The following is an 11,217-nucleotide window of genomic DNA, read 5'->3' on the forward strand; positions in this document are numbered from 1 at the left end:
CAACTATATAATTGAAACTCTCTTATTGACATAAAAGATATATTGTTAGTTTGGAATTTGGATGTAGCTTTTTGTTCATTACTAATTATTTTTTTTTATTTAGTGAAAATTGGCTAAAATATAATCATGCTTAGAAACAATGACGCTTTAAAAACTCTTATTCATAAGTAAATAAATTTAAAAAAAATTAAAAGAAAACAATTGTTGTAAAACCAGCCATAATGGATGGAGAATTGTAAAATTAAAAACCTATTTTCTATTTTGCAAAAGGAAGGATAATTATCAAAAAGTAATTATACAATATTTTAAGAATATAATGATGTGATATTTTTTTTCTTTCGCATAAGTTTTATTATTTAAATTTATAATGGGTTTTTTTTTTTTTTTTTTTTCCTTTTTGAGAAGCAATTTATAGTGCATTCTATCATTCACAGAAAAAGAGAGTATATCATTTGACTATATTCTGATTATACTCAATAAGTTTTTACTAATAAAATATTAGCAATAATTTGAGCTTTGAGGTTTCAATTATAACTTTTATTGGAAGACTAAAACATTTATAAATCAATGGTGCTGACATTGATAAATAATATAGGCTACTTTAGTTTAGACACATAATTAAAGGTTGGTAAAATAGTATTAAAAGAGAGGGTTTTATTGATGTAACTAAACCATGCAGTACATTACTCCTGCAAATCCCACTCTTCCCAATCAATACTCAATACTATTGATCACGCAACCTTGAGATAGATTCTTCAATATTGGGCTGTCAATTCGGGTTAGCATGTCGAGTTCGTATCGTGTCGAGGTAGGAGTATTCGACTAAATGATTCAACCCTAACCCGATCCATTTAATAATCGTGTCATAATCCTTCAACCCTAACCCGACCTGTTAATAAGGCGGGTTGATCTGACCCAACCCATTTGACACACTTAATAAACGAGTCATATTGGGTTAACACGAATGTAACACAACCCATTTCAACCTGCATAATATTAAATATAACATCTATCTAGAAATAATTTTTTTTACATCCTAAAAAGTAATGCATACACTTCAAGTCTTCAACCCACATTCAAAATAATATAGTTCAACAAAAATATAACATTCATCTAAAAATAAGTTCCTTACACTCCAAAAGAAGTGCATACACTTCAACCCAAATTCAAAATAACAAAGTTTAACAAAAATAAAATAACATACTTTAACAAAAATATAATATCCTTGGAACTCGTCAAATGCTAAGTATCAATATTGAAAAATTTGAGCAAACAGTAGACTAATCCTGACTATGACCACGATTATAATCCATAGATTCTTTGTTAATGTCCAAATTCATAACATCTTCCACAAGTTCATCAATTTTATTTGTGCAAGTTTTATGCCAAAAAAAAAAAAAAGTATTAGTAGTTCTAGGATTTGAAAGTTTCAATTTCCAATTATATCCCTTGTAAATTTTTATAATTACTCACTTTTCTTTCTAAATTTAAAATATATGTTGGATATAAAAGGTATTTGACAAATCTAAAATAAAATAAATATTTATTTATTATACGAGTTAAACAGGTTGTGTTAAGTGGGTCATTTCAGGTTAACACAAATAAATTGGCGTGTCAAAATTTAGGGATGACAATTTTTCCCCGCCCCGCTTGACCCGCCCCTCCCCGCTTCGCCCCGTGCGGGTTTTCCCCGCCCCGCAAAGGTGGTGGGGCGGGGATGGGGCGAGATTTTAGACCCGCACCACGGGGCGGGGCGGGGATGGGTTTACACTTTTTAGACCCGCCCCGCCCCGCCCCGCATTAATAAGGGTTAAATTGTAATTTTATCGTACCCTAAAACCCTACTATTTAAACAAGAATATCATTAGCTTATTTTATTCTACCTAACGTGGCTCTACCTCTTTTTTCTCTCTAGCAAAGTTGGAAATAAGGTACCAATTTTAACTTTTTTTTGTCTTTATTATAAACAAATTTATATACTATTGAATTGCTTATTTCATTCATGATTCATACGGTCTTTCTCAACTTACTTTTCATCATGAACATAATATAATTTTTTTAATGAGTTACGGGTCTGTGGCTCTAAATATGTGTATGTGTCATTGTTTTTGTAATTTTGTGTAGGCATTTGGCTGCTTAACAACACTGCTTCTTTATGCTTGTTAAAATCCATATCTATTTTACAAGCTGGGTTTTTGTTTATAATTTATTTATAATTTCAAGTATATTTTTATTATTGAAACATGTCATTTTATTTGAAAAAATAGCAATAGTTGTAGGGAAAATTAACAAGAAATAAAGGTTTACGGTGTAGGGCGGGGCTTCGTGGGTCTTCGCGGGGCCTTAAGGGGCGGGGATGGGGCAAGAAATTTTCCCCGTCATGCGGGGCGGGGCGGGGATGGGGCAAGAAAAATCCATGCGGGGCGGGGGCGAAGATCTCATCCTTCGACCCCGCCCCGCCCCATTGCCATCCCTATGTCAAATGTGTCTATTGCGGGTTACGCGGGTTGACCCGCTTATGACACGGTTCTTATCGTATCGCTTTTGGGTCGACCCATTTATGACCCAAACCCATTAAGGCTCAACCCTAACCCGAAAAAACCCGTGTTGGGTTCGTGTCGTGTTCGTAGATTGGGTCAAACATTAACACCCCTACTTCAATATATTCTACCTGCCTCCTCTATTCTGACAAAAGACTATATAACTAGTATTTAATCTTTATAAAAGAAATTAAAAAAAAATTGTATAAAAATTAATAAACTATTTTTAAAAAAAATTTATGAAAAAAAATAAAAAAGTGATTATTTTTTTGATAATTTTTTTTAATTTTTTTATAAAACATTTCTTAAAATAAATAATTAATGTATAATTTAAGGACACACTGAACTTAAAATAATTCCTAATAATATCTACCTTTTTAGTTTTTTGTTATGGGGGGAGGTATTGTGCAAATCAGCTTCCTTCAACCATTCAAATTAGTTAGTTAGGCACGTTTTCAAACAATTTAGAAAACTAACATCTCGAGTTTTTGAAACTCGAGATCCATATTAGAACTGGAGTCTTAGAAACTCGCTTTAGATCTCGAGTCTTTAAAACTCGAGTTTCATGCAAAAAAAATTTAACCTATAGTGGCGTTTTTAAGACTTACAGTGACGTTTTAAAACCCTATAGCGACGTTTTCCTGCAAAAAAAATTTTTTATAAGTACAGGTTTAAGGAGTCCTATAGTGGCGTTTTTAAGCCCTATAGTGACGTTTTATATACCTATAGCGGCGTTTTTTGCAATTTATGAAAATCGAGTCTCTAAAACTCGATTTTCAGCGCAATTTTTTTTCTCCAAATCGAGACTTAAAAACTCGAGTTCCATCTGGAACTCGAGTTTTAGATACTCGAGATGTTATTTTTCAAAATTGTTTTGAAATATGACAATTAACTAAATAGTTTAATATTTATTGTTATTTTAAAAAAAAATTCTTATGGGGGTGTTACCCTTTTTAGTTTTCCACACATTGTTAGAGGTATTGTGCAAATCAGCTTCCTTCAACCATTCAAATTAGTTAGTTAGGCACGTTTTCAAACAATTTAGAAAACTAACATCTCGAGTTTTTGAAACTCGAGATCCATATTAGAACTCGAGTCTTAAAGACTCGCTTTAGATCTCGAGTCTTTAAAACTCGAGTTTTATGCAAAAAAAATTTAACCTATAGTGGCGTTTTTAAGACTTACAGTGACGTTTTAAAACCCTATAGCGACGTTTTCCTGCAAAAATTTTTTTTTATAAGTACAGGTTTAAGGAGTCCTATAGTGGCGTTTTTAAGCCCTATAGTGACGTTTTATAGACCTATAGCGGCGTTTTTTGCAATTTATGAAAATCGAGTCTCTAAAACTCGATTTTCAGCGCAATTTTTTTTCTCCAAATCGAGACTTGAAAACTCGAGTTCCATCTGGAACTCGAGTTTTAGATACTCGAGATGTTATTTTTCAAAATTGTTTTGAAATATGACAATTAACTAAATTGTTTAATATTTATTGTTATTTTAAAAAAAAATTCCACATTGTTAGGTGATTTACATGATGTGGTCCAAACGCGCATAGGTGAATCTGAACCTACCATCTCTAATCATGTCTCAACCAACCTACACAGATATCTCCATTTTACCTGCTTTGGACTGGCACTCTCTCTACCGGGGTTTCTAACACGTGTGGAAGAGACATTCATTATGAAGTGGAGGCCCATGTTTTCATGTGCAATCTCTGATGACCCATTTTGCAAGTCTTGCTCACAGAAAAAGTCAGAAAATCAAAAGGGTTATAAAAAAATATATACAAACTTTAGAGAGAAAACAAACCAGTGGTTGAAGTTTAAGAACATGCAAATTTTAGTCATGGAATGATATAGTTGTGGTTGTATCACATCATAGCCTTACAATATTAGAACATTATTCATTCTCAAAAAAAAAAAAAAAAATATATATATATATATATTTATATATATTAGAACATTATATAACTCTAAAAATATTCTAGCTGCTTAATTAGTTGCAACCTCTAGCCAATGTTCTTTAAATTTTTGCTTACAATTTACTAATCATTGACAGAATGAAAAATCAAAGAACCAGCAAATTGATTCCTTACCTTCCGATTCCATTGCTTAATAAGTCATCTTATTTAATGTTACCGGCTTGGCAATGATCTTTTTTTAATTCACAAATTAGTGGGTGAATTTATTCTTTTACTAGTCATACAACTTGTGTACTGGTTGTGGATTCAGTTAACTTAATTGGTAAAATATACAATAGTTGAATGATAGATTTGAGATTCAATCTCCACATACATAAAAAACCGATTTGTGTCTTAGTCTAATGATAAAAAATAGACGTCATTGGTTGAAACTTTATAAATAATAATAATAATAACTTGTTCTTGCTATTTCTTTCTTTCTTTATGTTTGGCATGTGAAACTCAATTTAATCACTTATCTAAAAAAGAAAATAAAATTTTAATCCAATCTGGATCAGATTGGATGACTAGATTCAGATAATTTACTTTTAAACTGTTTTTATGTCCTTTAAGTGCAAAACTTTGGGCATGATTTTCTTGGACAAAATTTAATGCCATAGTAATGGTTAGGTAATATAGTCATGTAACTAATACACCCTTTTATTGTTCTAGCACTGATTCCTGATTAGGTAATTAGTCAAATGCCGAATGTCAGATCCAATTAAATATTAATGGTCACTGTATGGTAGCAATTTGGCGAAGTAATCTTTACGTTTTATCTTGGTTTTACTTCCAAGTTCCTACAAGCAACGACTTTAAATTATACGTGTATGTACCTATTCAAAAGTACAGTGGCTAAAAACAATAAAAAAAAAAAAGTGGTCCAATTTTTGTAAAAAATGAGTAATTTTTTAGATCAAATTTTTTATTGTAAATGTCTAATGCATAAAATACGTGGGCTCTCTCTCTCTCTCTCTCTCTCTCTCTCACAGTACATTGTTGTTTTTGCGAAAGATCGTGATCGACCTTGGAGATATTAGTTCCACTAGAATGGATGGAGTCGTGCTATTTTCCTTTCAAAATGCGTGATTCAACTAATGACATTTAAGCCCTTTGGATTGAGGATTTTGTATGAAATCGCAAATTATTATAATAAATCAAAAAATTAAGAAAATCATATTAAAAAATACTTCATTTTTTTTTTTTTTTTTTTATATACAAGATAGAATTTCTACTCTAACCTAATTTAAGTGTATATATGTGTGAACCTCTCTCCTGAAAACTTAAACCCCGGTCATTGCCCTCCACACCCCACAAACACTCATTTTATTGATTGAATTGAAAATCTACATTTAATAGAACATAAAAAGGAAACTTACATATCATTATTCCAAGATACAATCTATGAAATTACATGACTTTGATTTCCGAGTTAAATTCTAATAAAATTGAAAATTACATTAATAAGACCTAGTCTAGAACAAATGATTTTAAATTGGAGGCTTAGTTTTGAAATGAGAAAGTCTTATGCACTCAATCCACTCGATGAATTGGTTTTCTAGAATACGATGGCCATGACCATGTTAAACAAGAATGTGATGCTATCATCAGAAAAATAGATCGAGTAATTAGGGTCTTGAAAAAAGGTTTTGAACTTATTGAAGGCATATGAGCATATCAACATCATAATTTAAATCAACTCATATCATCAATTACAAACATGTTTTCATTCATTCACAATCAAAGGCTCAAGGCTACACTACTTCAGTTTTAAAGGTTATACTTGCATGCATAGTTAATTTTAAGAACATGCTCAAACGTCCTTTGGATCGAGTTCACAAGCAGCACCTCTTCCCTTTGAAAGTTCTCTTTAAATCTCCTTTTAGGTCTTTAGAAATTTTGGCAGAATAATGATAGAGTTTTTATGATTTGATTATTGGAAGTGAAGATGAAATTAGAGCTACTATAGCTATAAATTTCATTTTTGTTGAGGAAGTTAAGTGTCACGATTGATATAAAGGATAGACAATTACCTAATGGCTCTATCTAAATAGCTTTCTCAAATCTTAACTATGTTGAGTGTCCTTTGGAAGTGAGCATGAAATCCATGACATCCTCCAAAATTTGAAATGCCACTACCACCACCATCCCATCAAGTTTAGCTCCTTCCATGTGTTATGCGTCTCGAGTCTTGACTAGTCATCGATAGGGTGGGTGGCGCTCGCAACTTCGAATACATATTCACAACAAATGGTAACGCTGTAATGCATTATTTCCACATTTTTTATTATACATGCATGTGTGGCTGTAATGAATCCAGCGAAAAACATCTCAGAAGAAAGAATGGTTAAAAAGGAAAGATTAGAAATAGATATTAAAAATTCGATACATTACTCAACGGGCGTTTGTAGTCCAACGGTTAGGATAATTGCCTTCCAAGCAATAGACCCGGGTTCGACTCCCGGCAGACGCATTTATATTTTGTTTTTGCACTTTTTTTTTTTTAAATTTTTTTATAATATATATTTTTTTTTTGAGAATCAAAATACTATATTTTTACCTTTTTATTTATTTTTAAAGATAGAAATATTGTCTTGATTAGCAATATGAAACAATATCAATAATGCCAATATATATATGCAAAGGGACCACTAATATTTATTTGAGTGTCCCCATACCTTCCTTCTTTTATTTTTCTCCCCATCAACCCATTGCAATCTTTCATCCAACCAAAATCTCATAAAAAGTTCCTTATCATAGCCTACAATTGTTCATTACAATAAAGCATCCATATAAAAAAATAAAAAAATAAAAAAATAAACTAACAAAATCGAAGTTTCTGGTAAGTCCCTGTGGCTGTCCTCTCTACTCAGAAACATCCCATTTAAAATGGAGATATGTTTGATCAATAAATAATGAAACCGTGCAAACCATGGATATTGAAATTCCTCTCTTGGGGCTTTGCTGAAAATGACTATGTCATGACTCATGACTTGTACAACATCATATGCAGACTTATATATCTGGGCTTTATGTGTGTATGTCTCTATATATATATATATATATATGACTTCTGCTCATGTGGAAGCTTATTATAATCTACTTCCGGACCGGTTCCAAATTAGAATCTGGAAAGTTACAGTCAATCAATATAAAACGTTTTCTCAAAAAAAAAGAAAAAAAATCAATATAAAATGAAGAGTCAATTCTTTTTTGGTTGTGTGTGTGAAGAGTTTTGGATCTTTGGGTAACCAAAATAAATAACAAGAAAACTAGCAAGATATTTCAGTTTCGTCCAACGGAAGAAGAGAAATTTAAATTAATGACTCCTTGGTTTGTGAGGTTTTTTTTTTTTTTTTTGGTAGTTTATTTCTTATGTACAATCTTTTAAGTATTATTTTTTTCTATAATAAAGTACTTTCACCCACTTTTAGTTAGAGAGTGTGTATGGGTCGAATTGGGCGGGTGGAGAACAATATTTTTAACCAACCCACCAATGATAAGTTGGAAAAATTCCAATCTACTGCCAACCCACCAATTTATAAATCTGGTGGGTCAGTTGAAAATCTTAATGGTTTCAACTTGGCGGGTTGAGTGGGTTGGGCGGGTTGCCAATTTCAATTGACTAGATGAAATTATTTAAATTAAATTGGATAATTGTTTACTCTCTCTCAAAAAAAAAAAAAAAACAAAAACAAAAAAAAAGAAAGAAAATTTTGCAATTTTTATAAAAAATAACTACAAATACTACATTATTTTTATTAGAATGACTGAAATTTTATCACATTAAAATGAAAAACATTTCAAAATATAAAATTAGAGGTGTACATGAAGTAAGAATGACAACAAAATCTTAGAGTGAGCCGTTGGAGTCTATTTAGGGAAGAGAAATGTGAAAAAAAAAAAAAAAAAAAAGATGAGAGAAATCAAATGGGTGCGTATGTAAGATAGAGTTTTGTGACATGAAAAAGTGTGTGTGTGTGTATATATATATTATATAGGCGGGCAGGTCGGGTTGTGATGGGTAAGAAGTATCTCAACCCGTTATTCAATCCAACCCACTAAATTATCTATCTAGCCCACCCAACCCAATCAACCTCACTTAATGGACTCACATGGGTTGGGTTAGGTTGGTTCAGGTTGGACGGGTTGGCGGGTCAAGCGGTTTTCTTTTGCACAACCCTACTCTTAGTAAATAAGAATATATATATATATATATATATATCTATTTAATCTCGTGTATCCCTCTGTATTATCTATATATATACACTTATGACTTATTTTTATGGTTTTAAAAAATGAAATGGTAAAAAAATAGGAAAATTAAATGGTTCTTGGTTTTTATTGGTTCTTGACTGATTTTTTGCCAGTTTTTTCGAGTTGTGACATGACCGATTCTTGGTTCAGTTCTTGATTGAATTGACTAGTCCCATTTGATTTCTAAAACAATGCTTGTTACTTCCGTCCTAATTTGTTAGTCTTCCATTCCATTTTGAGATATCTCAAAATGTAGTCCTCTTTGAAAAATCATTAAATAGAATTTCAATATTATCATTTACTTTATTTAAAAAGTCAATACCATTCTTTATGTGGAGTTTAAATTTATGAAGCTAGTTTTATAAACTTTTTTTTTAATTGACAAACAAGAGATCAGATGATATTCTTTTAAAAAGTTGAAATTTATAAAGAGGACTAATAATTTGGGATGAATGAAGCACCTTTCTCTTAAAAAAATAAAAAATAAAAATAAAAAATCTATAATTTCCTCTCTTTGTCATTGCACTGCCGTTTTCTTTTTCTAAGCATTCACATCACATGCGAAGTAGTTAATTATTTAGAAAGCATTTCTTCAATTTGTTAAGCTCTAGTTGACCTGCTAAAGGCAGCATAAACCACTAAAGTTCTAGTAATTTCAAACTAGACAAACCTTATTCTTTGCTGTATTTTGACAACCACTAACACAATTTGCTAGTGAAGAGAGTGAGAAAGGGACAGGCAAGCCATTTAGATTTTAGAGTCTAATAATAAGATTTGTTACTAAAGCCAAATAGGTTAATGGGTATACATTAACTTTTTGATTACCTCAATTATTTTATCTTTCCACTTGATGTATTAAGGAGCAAAAAACATTGGCGTTTAATGGCTTGAAGAGTTATGAGAAAGAGGGAATGGGGACAAAAGTAATGTTGGCTGAACCATTTTAGAGAGTAGGCTAAAAACATGTTCATAAATAGTTGGGTATTTATTTTTAGAACATACCCACCAAAGGCCCAAAACCATAAATATTATAAAACACCGACAAATAACAGAGAGTTGTATCTAGTGAGTGATTGCCTATGCTTGAGGGTCACTGTCACAGTACCATTGTCATTATGTAAAGAAAAAGATGGTGTCCAACGCTGTATTCCAAAACACCTACCAAATCTTTTAGGGACTTGTCGCTTGTGGGGGCAATTTCTACAGCCTTGAATTTGTATCAGGTAATTATGCATGATTTACTACATACTAAAAATGTAAATATGTAAAATGTGAGAGATACTGAATGATAGTTTAGAATGTAAATATAAGAAAGACAATAGATTGTAGTTACTTAAGGAAAAAAGAGAAAAAATAAATTATACTTGTTTTATTAGTACCAAGAACGAGTGAATATGATACTTGTTTTATTAAGAATAATAAAATATTTTCAATCATCCCTCTCTAGACCTGTGCCAAATAGGTCCTAGGAGTGAGTAAAGATGAGACACCTCTAATCTGACCTTATTTTGTTGCCATTATTAACCTCAAAGTTACTGATTATAACATCACAAATTCAGTAATGGTCAAATTAATTAATTAATTAATTACTTAATAAAACTAACTATTTTTCTCTAGTAAAATTGCATGATCAAGATCAAACTTTTTCCCTCTTTTGATCAGAAGTCAGAATTGAGACCAAGCTACAACACATGACCTGCACTTTGGATACCCTTTCTATTTCATGAGGGGTGATATTATAGTTAAAACGAAATAATTCCAAGTCATATAATTGCATTAAATGATCAAATATTCCAAACAGTGCACTCGTAGTCATGCAGGTTGATCACGGTATTCACGTGGGGCATTGCAGACATTAAAACAAAACTTCTATTTTGCTTATCTTAATATTAATTGCAACTTAATGACATTTAAAAGAGATTTTCCAAAATTATCTCAAATCAGAAGACTAACGATTAGGCCACCTAACAGGGTAGTCTAAGCAGAATTTGATTCTAGTCTTCTAGATCACTTGTACAACACTATCAATTAGGCTAATAGACATCCACACAAAGAACTTTTAGATTATCAACTTAATTAAACTTGATCCTTTAATCTTTCAAAAAAGTAGTACAATTCTAATTGGATTACTAGTCTCCAATCCATTGGTCACTTATGTTATGATTGCAAGTTTAACGTAAATGTGAAGGAATCTATTAAGCCTTATATACCCAAACTTCAATTTGTATTTTCAAACATTAAACTACTCTATCAAATCCATAACCAAAATTCTTTGATAGAATCATTGCCTCAATCAACTGAGGAAAAGTCAAGAATTCACGTATTAAACTAATGCAAAGTATTTCACACTTTCGTCAGTCTCTCAGTAGTTGGTAAACAATAAAAGTAACAATGTCTGAATGAAACAAAAAAAGTAACAATGTCTGAATGAAACATTCTCTCTCAGTCTCTCTCTCCCTAT

General features: G+C 31.4%; 1 non-coding gene across 1 annotated transcript; it reads left to right on the forward strand.

Moving 5' to 3' along the window:
• Window positions 1–6,900: 6,900 nt before the first annotated feature.
• Window positions 6,901–6,972, forward strand: TRNAG-UCC (transfer RNA glycine (anticodon UCC)). The gene has a single exon. It is a non-coding gene; the product is annotated as a tRNA-Gly (tRNA).
• The last annotated feature ends 4,245 nt before the right edge of the window (window positions 6,973–11,217 follow it).

Source organism: Quercus robur, chromosome 5, assembly GCF_932294415.1.
Source record: "Quercus robur chromosome 5, dhQueRobu3.1, whole genome shotgun sequence".
Taxonomy (NCBI): Eukaryota; Viridiplantae; Streptophyta; class Magnoliopsida; order Fagales; family Fagaceae; genus Quercus; species Quercus robur.